A 10,120-nucleotide genomic window follows, 5' to 3' on the forward strand; every position below is an offset into this window, starting at 1 on the left:
TATTGTTATTTTAAGCCACTAAATTTTGAAGTAATTTGTTCCTCAGTAATGGCTTCTAAGTAGAGGAACTGATTCCTCCACTAACCCCATTTGGGGTTTCCTTATTGCCTCTTCAGTGTACCAGCATGAGAAAGAGCAAGATACTTTGGGCTTCTGACTCAAATGGTAAGAAAACAAAAAAAATTGAATTTCACATAACAAGAATTCAAGAAGAAGAGCATCCAGGGTAGATTAACAAAGCAGCCCAGTGATCTCACTCAGGCCCCAGATGATACTCTTCATTTCTCTGCTCACTCAGCCTGTCAGCTGAGCATTCTCTTTTTCAAAAGATGTTAGCATCATTCCAAGCATCTCATACAGACAGGACAGTGTGAATCTTCCCAGAAACCTCTTAACTGACTTACTCCCTCTGGCCAGAATTGCAGTGTATGGCCATACCTAAGACAATCACTGGTAAGTAGGCTGGGAGAAGGAGTGCATTGATTGGCTTAGACCAATTACCAATGGGAGTGCAGTGATTGGCTTAGACCAACTACCAGTGGGAGCCCAGTGATTGGCTTAGACTGGCTACCAATGGGAGCACAGTGATTGGTTTAGGCCGATGACCAGTGGGCATGCAGTGATTGGCTTAGATGGATTACCAATGGGAGTGCAGTGATTGACTTCAACTGATTACCAATGGGGGCTCAGTGATTGGCTTAGACCAATTACCAATGGGAGCACAGTGATTGGTTTAGACCAATTATCAATGGGAACACTGTGATTGGCTTCCACTGATTGCCAGTGGGAATGCAGTGATTGGCTTTGCTTAGACCGATTACCAATGGGAGAGCAGTTATTGGTTTAGACCAATTATCAATGGGAGTGCAGTGATTGGCTTCCAATTACCAATGGAAGCCTAACGATCAGTTTTTCTTTGGGGATGAAGTTTGGGAGTTCTTCACTTGATCACATAGGGCTGGGGACACCCTTGAACAAAATCCAGGTTCTGGCAACAAGGAAAACCTATGCACAAGGGTTGGGGTGATGAACGACTTAGGTACATTATATTCTATATAAACCATCAAGAAGTCAGCTGCACTAGCGAGAAAGGCAATAGAGGCCCAGAGAAGGTGTCAGGAAAGCAGAAGAAAGAGTCGGGGCAGGTAGGTCGGGGCCAGTTGGAGGGCCTTGGGCTTTACACATAGAACGAATCACCTGAATGAGTCACTCCCTAAACCACTGTTCCTTCACCCCATTCTCCCTCCTGAGGATGTGTTCTGCACCTGCTCACACATGTGACTGTTCTTTCACATCACCAGTGTGAGTCAGGGTGACATGACCCAGCTGCCTCCAGAAGCCTCCCAGCCAACGGACGCAGAGCAGGCTGTGGGCAAATCAGTCAGGTGGTGGCTGCTGATTAGAATTCATCCGCATTCTCAGGGTGGAGGGCAGCAGGAGATGTGTGCAGCCTCCTCCCCTATGGAGGGGATGCAGGATGCTATTTGTTTAAATGGTGGTTGGTTACACCAGAAACACTTGGCCTCCTTTATCTGGATATAGAATAACCCAGCACAAATAGGTCAGTTGTAGTAGTAGTACAACAGCTATAGTAGCCCAACCCTTTTATTTTGTAGATGTAGAAAACCAAGTTCATATTGAAGTGACTTGGCCAGGATCAAAAAGGCCAAGCTGGAACTAAGACTGAGTCTTAAGACTCTTGCTTTGATTCTCTCTCATCATACCTTATAGGAAGAGTTTCTATGCTAAATTCTATGCCAGATCTACAATGTCATTTTTCTGAGACACAAAACTGCTTTAGGTAAGTGATCTAATAGTTCCTCATGTTCATCTGAAATCTACTAATTATGTTTGACATGGAGACTTTTATTTTTAATGTTGTGTAATTAGACTTTCAAGTTCCGCCCTTAAAACTTTTTATCTGTTGTTTACCAAAACAGGCCAAGATTCCAGCTAATAATATTTTCAACCACTTTTGTCATTCTCCAATAAATTATATAGAAAATTGTCAAGAGTAATTCCTGGTCGGGCGTGGTGGCTCATGCCTGTAATCCCAAGACTTTGGGAGGCCAAGGCAGGCGGACCATGAGGTCAGGAGTTCGGGACCAGCCTGACCAATATGGTGATACCCCATCTCTACTAAAAATACAAAAAAAAAAAAAAAAATTAGCTGGGCGTGGTGGTGCGCGCCTGCAATCCCAGCTACTCAGGAGGCTGAGGCAGGAGAATCACTTGAACCCGGGAGGCAGAGGTTGCAGTGAGCCGAGATTGCGCCATTGCACTCCAGCCTGAGCAACAAAGTGAGACTCTGTCTCAAAAAAAAAAAAAAAGTAATTCCTTTCCAGTGATAGCAGAAATCAGAGACTTCAAGTATCCAGTTCAAGTTCACTGGACTCACTACTTCAAAGGCAGTATAATAAGCTCCCTGAGATGATCTTTCTGAAGTAACTCTTTTCTGTCTATCAGCTGACTTGCAGAACTGATTGTGTACTTGACACAGATCCACATGACTCAGTGCAATGGGAGTAGGTCAGCAGTTTTGAATTCTTAGATGATTTTCGCTCTTTGTTTCTTGGTTTGTTTGAAGAGATCAAAAGGGAGCTGTATCGTTGTGTGATAAGTGTGTCTCTATCACTGTTTTCCATAGCTTTCCCTTCCAAGATCCATTATAACTTTGGAAATGTGGTGAAATGTATCTTATAGGACTCTATTAAAAGACTAAATCTGGTAAGGTTTAGTCTAGGGATGTGTGTGTGTGTGTGTGTGCATGCGCACATGCCTGCATGTATGCTAGGAGCAGGCAGAGTGGGGAAAGGAAGTGATGTGGGGGTTGCAATTGTAGCAGTTGCAACAAAACAAGGATGTTTAGCACACATCTACAATAAACATGATCTTCATTATTTTTAGTTAGCCACATTATTGTTATACCCAGAAAAATAATTTTAAAAGCTTTCAAAGTTTAAAGAAATGATTCACAGCAGAAAATCAGAATCCAAGTTGGCAGTCTGTTCAAACCATCATTACTTCTCCCACTAATTTTCAGGTCACTATCAGTAAAACATTTTTAGTCAAGCAAACAATTTAACAATTATTTGTCCTCATCCACTTTTGCACACAGTTGAATAAGCTAATGTGGGCTGGAAACAAAATTAGAAACAAACTCTGATTAAACCATTCATTCATCAAATGTACATTCAACACTAGGTATCTGACAGGTTTTGTATTATGAGAAAAGAAACAGTAAACAGGAATCTGGGTGCAGTCGCTCAGGCCCATAATCCCAGTACTTTGGGAGGCCAAGGTAGGCGAATCACCTGAGGTCAGGAGTTCAAGATCGGCCTAACCAACATGGTGAAACCCTATCTCTACTGAAAATACAAAAATTAGCCAGGGTGTGGTGGCACATGCCTGTAACCCCAGTTACTTGGGAGGCTGAGGCAGGAGAATTGCTTGAACCAGGGAGGTGGAGGCTACAGTGAGCTGAGATCGTACCTCTGCACTCCAGCCTCGGCAACAGAGCGAGACTCTGTCTCAACAACAATAACAACAATAAGAAACAGTAAACAGGAAAAGACAAAGGGTTTCCATTCAATAGAACCCTGTGGTGGAGGCCTGGACAGCATGCATGGGCACACACTGGCGAGGCACCAGTCTTGGTGTGAGCAAGCAGACAGTGCAGGAAAGCCTCCAGGAGGAGGTGATGTCAGAATTAAATGTGGAAGGACAGGTGAGAGTAGACAGACATGGAGGTAAAGGGAACAGGAGAAAGAAAGGCTTGGAGTTGTGAGGAGGGAGCGTGCACGTCAAGGACCTCACAGTTAACATGGGGGGTGGGGTGGTGGGGTCAGCGGGGAGTAAGGGAGTGAGAAGGATGGAGGCATAGGGTGGGGGGTTCATGCGGGGCTGGGTTGGCTTTGCCAGGAGATGAGACTAAATCCTGATAGCCGTGGGAGCTATTGTAGAAATCATTTCAGGCTGATCAGATTTATTTGGGTTTACTGGAGGAGGGAGGAGGCTGTTTGTATGTATTTATTTAATCTTGTTTGGACAAGCCTTAAGCTTAGTAAAGGACAATACGAGGTCCTTAATATTGAAAGAGCCAACATATACCGTCATACATTATTGCAACTTTCTCGTTATTCACGTAGTGCATTCAGATGAATATATTCTCAACAAATATTTCCTTCATTTGTAACATCTAGGCAGAGGTGGGCAAGAGCAGATAAAAGAGATGGCAAACTTTGATGACCTTCTTTATATGCCTCAAGGCCTCACCACTGATATGTCATTGAATATTTCACACTGGCTTCCTCCGACTCTTTTTATCAAGGTCTTAACAATCATTGTGTCAACATGTGACCTTATAAACTGTACACAAGGACCCTTTTTGGGACAACGTGATCATGGGAGAGAAATCTCTCCGTTTGCCTCCCTCTCCCTACCCATCTGTGCTTCTGCCTGAAGTCATCAGCATTTCAGATATTAAAACTGTGTTCTTTAGGTCTTAGCCACCAGTTTTTATTTGCATAAGCCATACCAAGAAAATGAGAAATTCCTTTTGTGGCTTCACTACTTGGAACTTTGAAAAGAATGAACAGTAACATTCTCAGTCAGATTCAGATTTCGTATAAAACCTGCTTTAGAGAACTGAAGGATAAGATATGCTTATTTAAAACTTTTAAATTATCATCCTCTCGATAGAGACAACACCAGGATAAGTGAGAGCCAGACAGAAACTGGGCGACTCTGCCTCACCAAGGAAAAATTACTCAACGTGAGCAAAGGAGATCCTAAGAAGCCAAGAGGCAAAATGTCATCATACGCATTTTTTGTGCAAACTTGTCAGGAGGAGCATAAGAAGAAGCATCCGGATGCTTCAGTCAACTTCTCAGAGTTTTCTAAGAAGTGCCCAGAGAGGTGGAAGACCATGTCTGCTAAAGAGAAAGGAAAATTTGAAGATACAGCAAAGGCGGACAAGGCCCGTAATGAAAGAGAAATGAAAACCTATATGCCTTCTAAAGGGGAGACAAGAAAGAAGTTCAAGGATCCCGAGGCACCCAAGAGGCCTCCTTCAGCCTTTTTTCTGTTCTGTTCTGAGCGTTGCCCAAAACATCCTGGCCTGTCCATTGGTGACGCTGCGAAGAAACCAGGAGAGATGTGGAATGACACCGCTGCAGGTGACAAGCAGCCTTAGGAAAAGAAGGCTGCAAAGCTGAAGGAAAAATGCACAAAGGCTCTTGCTGCATATTGAGCTAAAGGAAAGCCTGATGCAGCAAAAAAGGGACTTGTCAAGGCTGAAAAAAAGCAAGAAAAAGAGGAGGAAGCTGAGGAAAATGAAGAGGGTGAGGAGAGGGAGATGAAGAGATGAAAATGAAGAAGACAATGATCATTAATAAGTTGGTTCTAGCTTTTTTTTCTTGTCTGTAAAGCATTTAGCCTGCCTGTACACAACTCACTCCCTTTAAAGAAAAAAAATGAAATGTAAGGCTGTGTAAAATTTGTTCTTAAACCACACGGTGTCTTCTTTTGTATAATTTAACACACTACCGAAATGTGTCTTTAGATAGCCCTGTCCTGGTGGAATTTTTTCTCTGTTTATATTTTGAGATGGAGTCTCCTCTGTCACCCAGGCTGGAGTGCAGTGGCACCATCTTGGCTCACTCCATCCTCTGCCTCCCGAGTTCAAGTGATTCTCCTGCCTTGGCCTCCTGAGTAGCTGGGATTGCAGGCGCATGCCACCACGCCTGGTGGTATTTTCAATAACCACTAACCTTGCCTGGTAAAGTATGGGGGTTGTAAATTGGCATGGAAATTTCAAACAAGTTCTTTTTGGTACACAGCACAAATTAGTTATATATGGCAATGGTAGTTTTTTTCATCTTCAGTTGTCTCTGATACAGCTTATACCAAATAATTGTTGTTCCATTAACTGAATATCACTCTGTAATTGCAAAAAAAAAAAAAAAAGTTGCAGCTGTTTTCTTGACATTCTGAATGCTTCTAAGTAAATACAATTTTTTTTCTTTTTTTTTTTTTTGAGACTGAGTTTTGCTCTTGTTGCCCAGGCTGGAGTGCAGTGGTGCGATCTCAGCTCATCACAACCTCCGCCTCCCAGTTTCAAGTGATTCTCCTGCCTCAGCCTCCTGAGTAGCTGGGACTACAGGCATGCACCACCACACCCAGCTAATTTTGTGTTTTTAGTAAAGACGGGGTTTCTCCATGTTGGTCAGGCTGGTCTCAAACTCCTGAACTCAGGTGATCCATCTGTCTCAGCCTCCCAAAATGCTGGGATTACAGGTGCGAGCCACCGCACCCGGCCTAAATACAATTATTTTTTATTAAAAAAAAAAAAAAAAGTATTATCCTGTCAAGAGCCACCCTAACCAGACTCAGTACAATGTTAAAACACATCACCCAGAAAAGATGGCACCTTCAGTTCATGCCAGAGAATCTCTCTTGCCGGTAAAAAGTTTAAAAAATAAAATAAAAAACACATCACCCAATTTGGGCAGTGTTAGCAAATGCGCCCATTTTTCATTGCAAGTTTGCAAGTTCTTTTTTTTCCCTTTTTTCCTTATTTATTTCCTTGTTGTCTTTGTTTTTTGTTTGTTTGAGACGGAGTCTTGCCCTGTCACCCAGCCTGGAGTGCAGTGGCGTGATTTCAGCTCACTGCAACCTCTGCCTCCTGGGTTCAAGCGATTATCCTGCCTCAGCCTCCCCAGTAACTGGGATTACAGGCACCTGCCACCATGCCCAGCTAATTTTTGTATTTTTAGTAGACACAGGGTTTCACCATGTTGGCCAGGCTGGTCTTGAATGCCTGACCTCAGGTGGTCTGCCCATCTTGGCCTCCCAAAGTGCTGGAATTACAGGCATGAACCACCATGTCTGGCCAATTTATTTCTTTTTTAAAGAGACAGGATCTTACTATGTTGTTCAGGTTGGTCTCAAACTCCTGGGCTCAAGCCATCCTCCAGCCTCAGCCACTGCCTCCCCTCCCCAGCCCCCAATTGCTGGGATTACAGATGTGCACCACTTAAGGTTTTGCATTTATTTTCAAACTTTTTTTTTTTTGGCTCCTTTCCTGGTCATCATAGTCACATTAAAAAAAAAAAGAAAGAAAGAAAGAAAGAATACATTTAGATAAGTCAACATTAGGAACTACTTATTACTCCCATAGAACATCTATTGTTTTAGGTGCAAATATTTCCAAAATCTAACTATTTGTATGTATTTTTCCTCTTAATTTACCTGAGAGATGCTCACAAGTGTTGAACTTAATGAAGGAAAATTATAATTTTCTCTTTGTGATTTTTTAAAGAGTAGTCAAGGGTAATTTATTATAACAAACCACGAAAGGAGATTACATTTTAACAGTATTTTGTTGATTTATAAGCCAGCAATGACTTCATCAGCCTAGTCAATGAAAGACCACAAGAGTTTTAAATAAACTCCCCACGTGCTGAGCTGTGTGCTTCCCTTATTCTATCCCCCCACCCTCTGCAGTTTAATGACATAAGGTGAGTAATGCTACAATCTGTTGAAGACTCAACAAGGTCACGCTCTGTAGACAGCACAAGAGTTAAACTGAACTTTAATAATAACTTCAGGCTAGGGTGCTGGAGGAGGGAGAGCACCAGGAAAAAGAGCTAGTGCATGTGGGGCTTAATACCTAGGCGATGGGTTGATGGGTGCAGCAAACCACCATAGCACATGCGTACCTATGTAACAAACCTGCACATCCTGCACATGTACCCTGGAACTTAACATAAAGAAAAAAAATAGGCCGGGTGCCGTGGCTCACGTCTGTAATCCCAGCACCTTGGGAGGCCGAGGTGGGCAGATCACGAGGTCGGGAGTTCAAGTCCAACCTGGCCAATATGGTGAAATCCCGTCTCTACTAAAAATACAAAAATTAGCTGGGCATGGTGGCATGCGCCTTTAGTCGCAGCTACTGTGGAGGCTGAGGCAGAAAAGTCACTTGAACCCGGGAGGCGGAGCTTGCAGTGAGCCAAGATCACGCCACTGCACTCCAGCCTGGGTGACAGAGAGAGACTCCATCTCAAAATAAATAAATAAATAATAATAATTACTCAAGGTTTATCTTACAATGCTGCCACCTCCCCCAAACAAGTCTGGAGATTGAATGGACATGATTTTAATAAGAGAGGGGTGGAGGGTAAGGGCTGCATTTGGGGAGATGGGTAGAGGAAGAGGAGGCAGGTTGAAAATAGTTTTTTAAAATCCTGGTCACTGAGTGGAAAGCATGCTCATGTTCCTAGGAGCAGAGGCGGAAAATGGGTTAAACTTGAGGGACACACTAGGAGTTAATCATTCAGGGTTCAGGGTGAATGCAAGTAAGAATTCTAAAAATAACAACTTCTCCTTCAAAACTGAAGCAGTCTGCAAGAAGCAGAATTGGAGAGCTTATTAGCTTGACTCCTTTGCCCTCTGCTGCTGATGCTCCCAGTTTAAATCCTGGCACAATCCTAAAATAAGAGTTAGCTCTGCAAAGGTAAAAAGAATTGAGGACACTGAAGAATATATATCAGGTGAGTTTAGTGGCACAAAACTAGCTCACAATTCCACATTGTGTTAGAGCAGCTCCGACCTCTGCATTCTTGCGTCCACAAAGGTAACTGAAAGGGAAGCGGCCAGGTAAGTCATCGTTGCGAGCCTTTCTCCCGTTCCACCTCTTCTCATTTTGTGGTGTCAGTTGCTTCGGAAAGAACAAGGGCAAAGGAAAGGTTGCTGAAGGAAGGCATTCCCTTGTGTGTACATGTCAGTTTCACATTCTGTGCCCTTTATGCCAAAGAGGCCCTTGCTAGATATCATTTCCTCCTAGTTTGCCACCAAGATGGACAACAGACCTTTTCAACAAACCCTGCAAACTTTTTAAATTAATACTGCTGACACCAGGACAGATGTTACAAGAGAAATCTCTTCCTCCTTTCTTCTCCTCCTTCCCTAGTCATTTCACCCTCAAACATTTTGGGGCCCTGTACTGGATACTGGAGACACAAAGGAGACTAGAACATTCTCTGTCATTGAATTATTCTCAGTCAAGTGAAGACAGAAACTGGGGTCTGAAAATTTGGAATAGTAAAGCCATTTGTGACAGAGACGCACCTCATATTGGAAGTGAAACTTACATTTCCTGGCTCATAATGAAGACCTCTATGCTCAACACCACATACAAAACATGTGCTATGTATAAAATGGGTAAATTCCATTAACAAATACATTTATCATTTTGGGATAGGCTGTGTCAAGACAGCAGACTTTCAAGTACTAACTCATCTTCCCCTTCTACCTTCTTTTTCAATGGCCTTATCTGAATGACTCTGTGCCCACTACTAGATAGGTGGTCTAAGACTTCTTGCCTTTTTTTTTTTTTTTGAGATAGAGTCTTGCTCTGTCACCCAGGCTGGAGTGCAGTGGCATGATCTCGGCTCACTGCAACCTCTGCCTCCCAGGTTCAAGTGATTCTCCTGCCTCAGCCTCCTGAGTAGCTGGGACTACAGGCGCGTGCCACCATGCCTGGCTAATTTTTGTATTTTTAGTAGAGACAGAGTTTCACTATGTTGGCCGGGCTTGTCTCGAACTCCTGACCTCGTGATCTGTCCGCCACAGCCTCTCAAAGTGCTGGGATTACAGGTGTGAGCCACCACGCCTGGCTGACTTCTTGCTTTTTTCACTGAATGGTTTGGAGCACACACAAAGGGCTCACACCTGGCACTGTCACTTATGAGCAGTATAAATTTGGGCAAGATTCTTAACTTTTCTGAACCTCGGGTTTCACATCTAGGACCCAGAGCTAATATTTGTTTCCTCATGGGATTGTTGTTGATATTAAAAATAAAATACTGGGACACAGTAAGCATGCAATAAATAGAAGCAGTTGTTACTAACAAAGAGACTGTCTACCATCTCCTCTTGTTTTAAGCCCCCTTCCTGAGAGAGGTGGAGAAAGAAGGCCTAACTAGCAAGTGTGGTTTTCCGGAGGGAGCAGGACTTGCAGCTGTTGCGACATGATACAGTAGAAGCAGAGCTTCAGCTCTACCAGGACATTCTTCCATTTCCATATGACAGAGTGTCCTGATGCAGTTGGGCTTTTGGG

The 10,120-nt window shown here is 43.3% G+C and overlaps 1 pseudogene; it reads left to right on the top strand.

Annotated features, from left to right (window-relative positions):
* The first annotated feature begins 4,705 nt into the window (after positions 1–4,705).
* On the top strand, positions 4,706–5,563 carry LOC102140502 (high mobility group protein B1 pseudogene; annotated as a pseudogene).
* Positions 5,564–10,120: the final 4,557 nt, after the last annotated feature.

Source organism: Macaca fascicularis, chromosome 4 (genome assembly GCF_037993035.2).
Source record: "Macaca fascicularis isolate 582-1 chromosome 4, T2T-MFA8v1.1".
NCBI classification, from domain to species: Eukaryota; Metazoa; Chordata; class Mammalia; order Primates; family Cercopithecidae; genus Macaca; species Macaca fascicularis.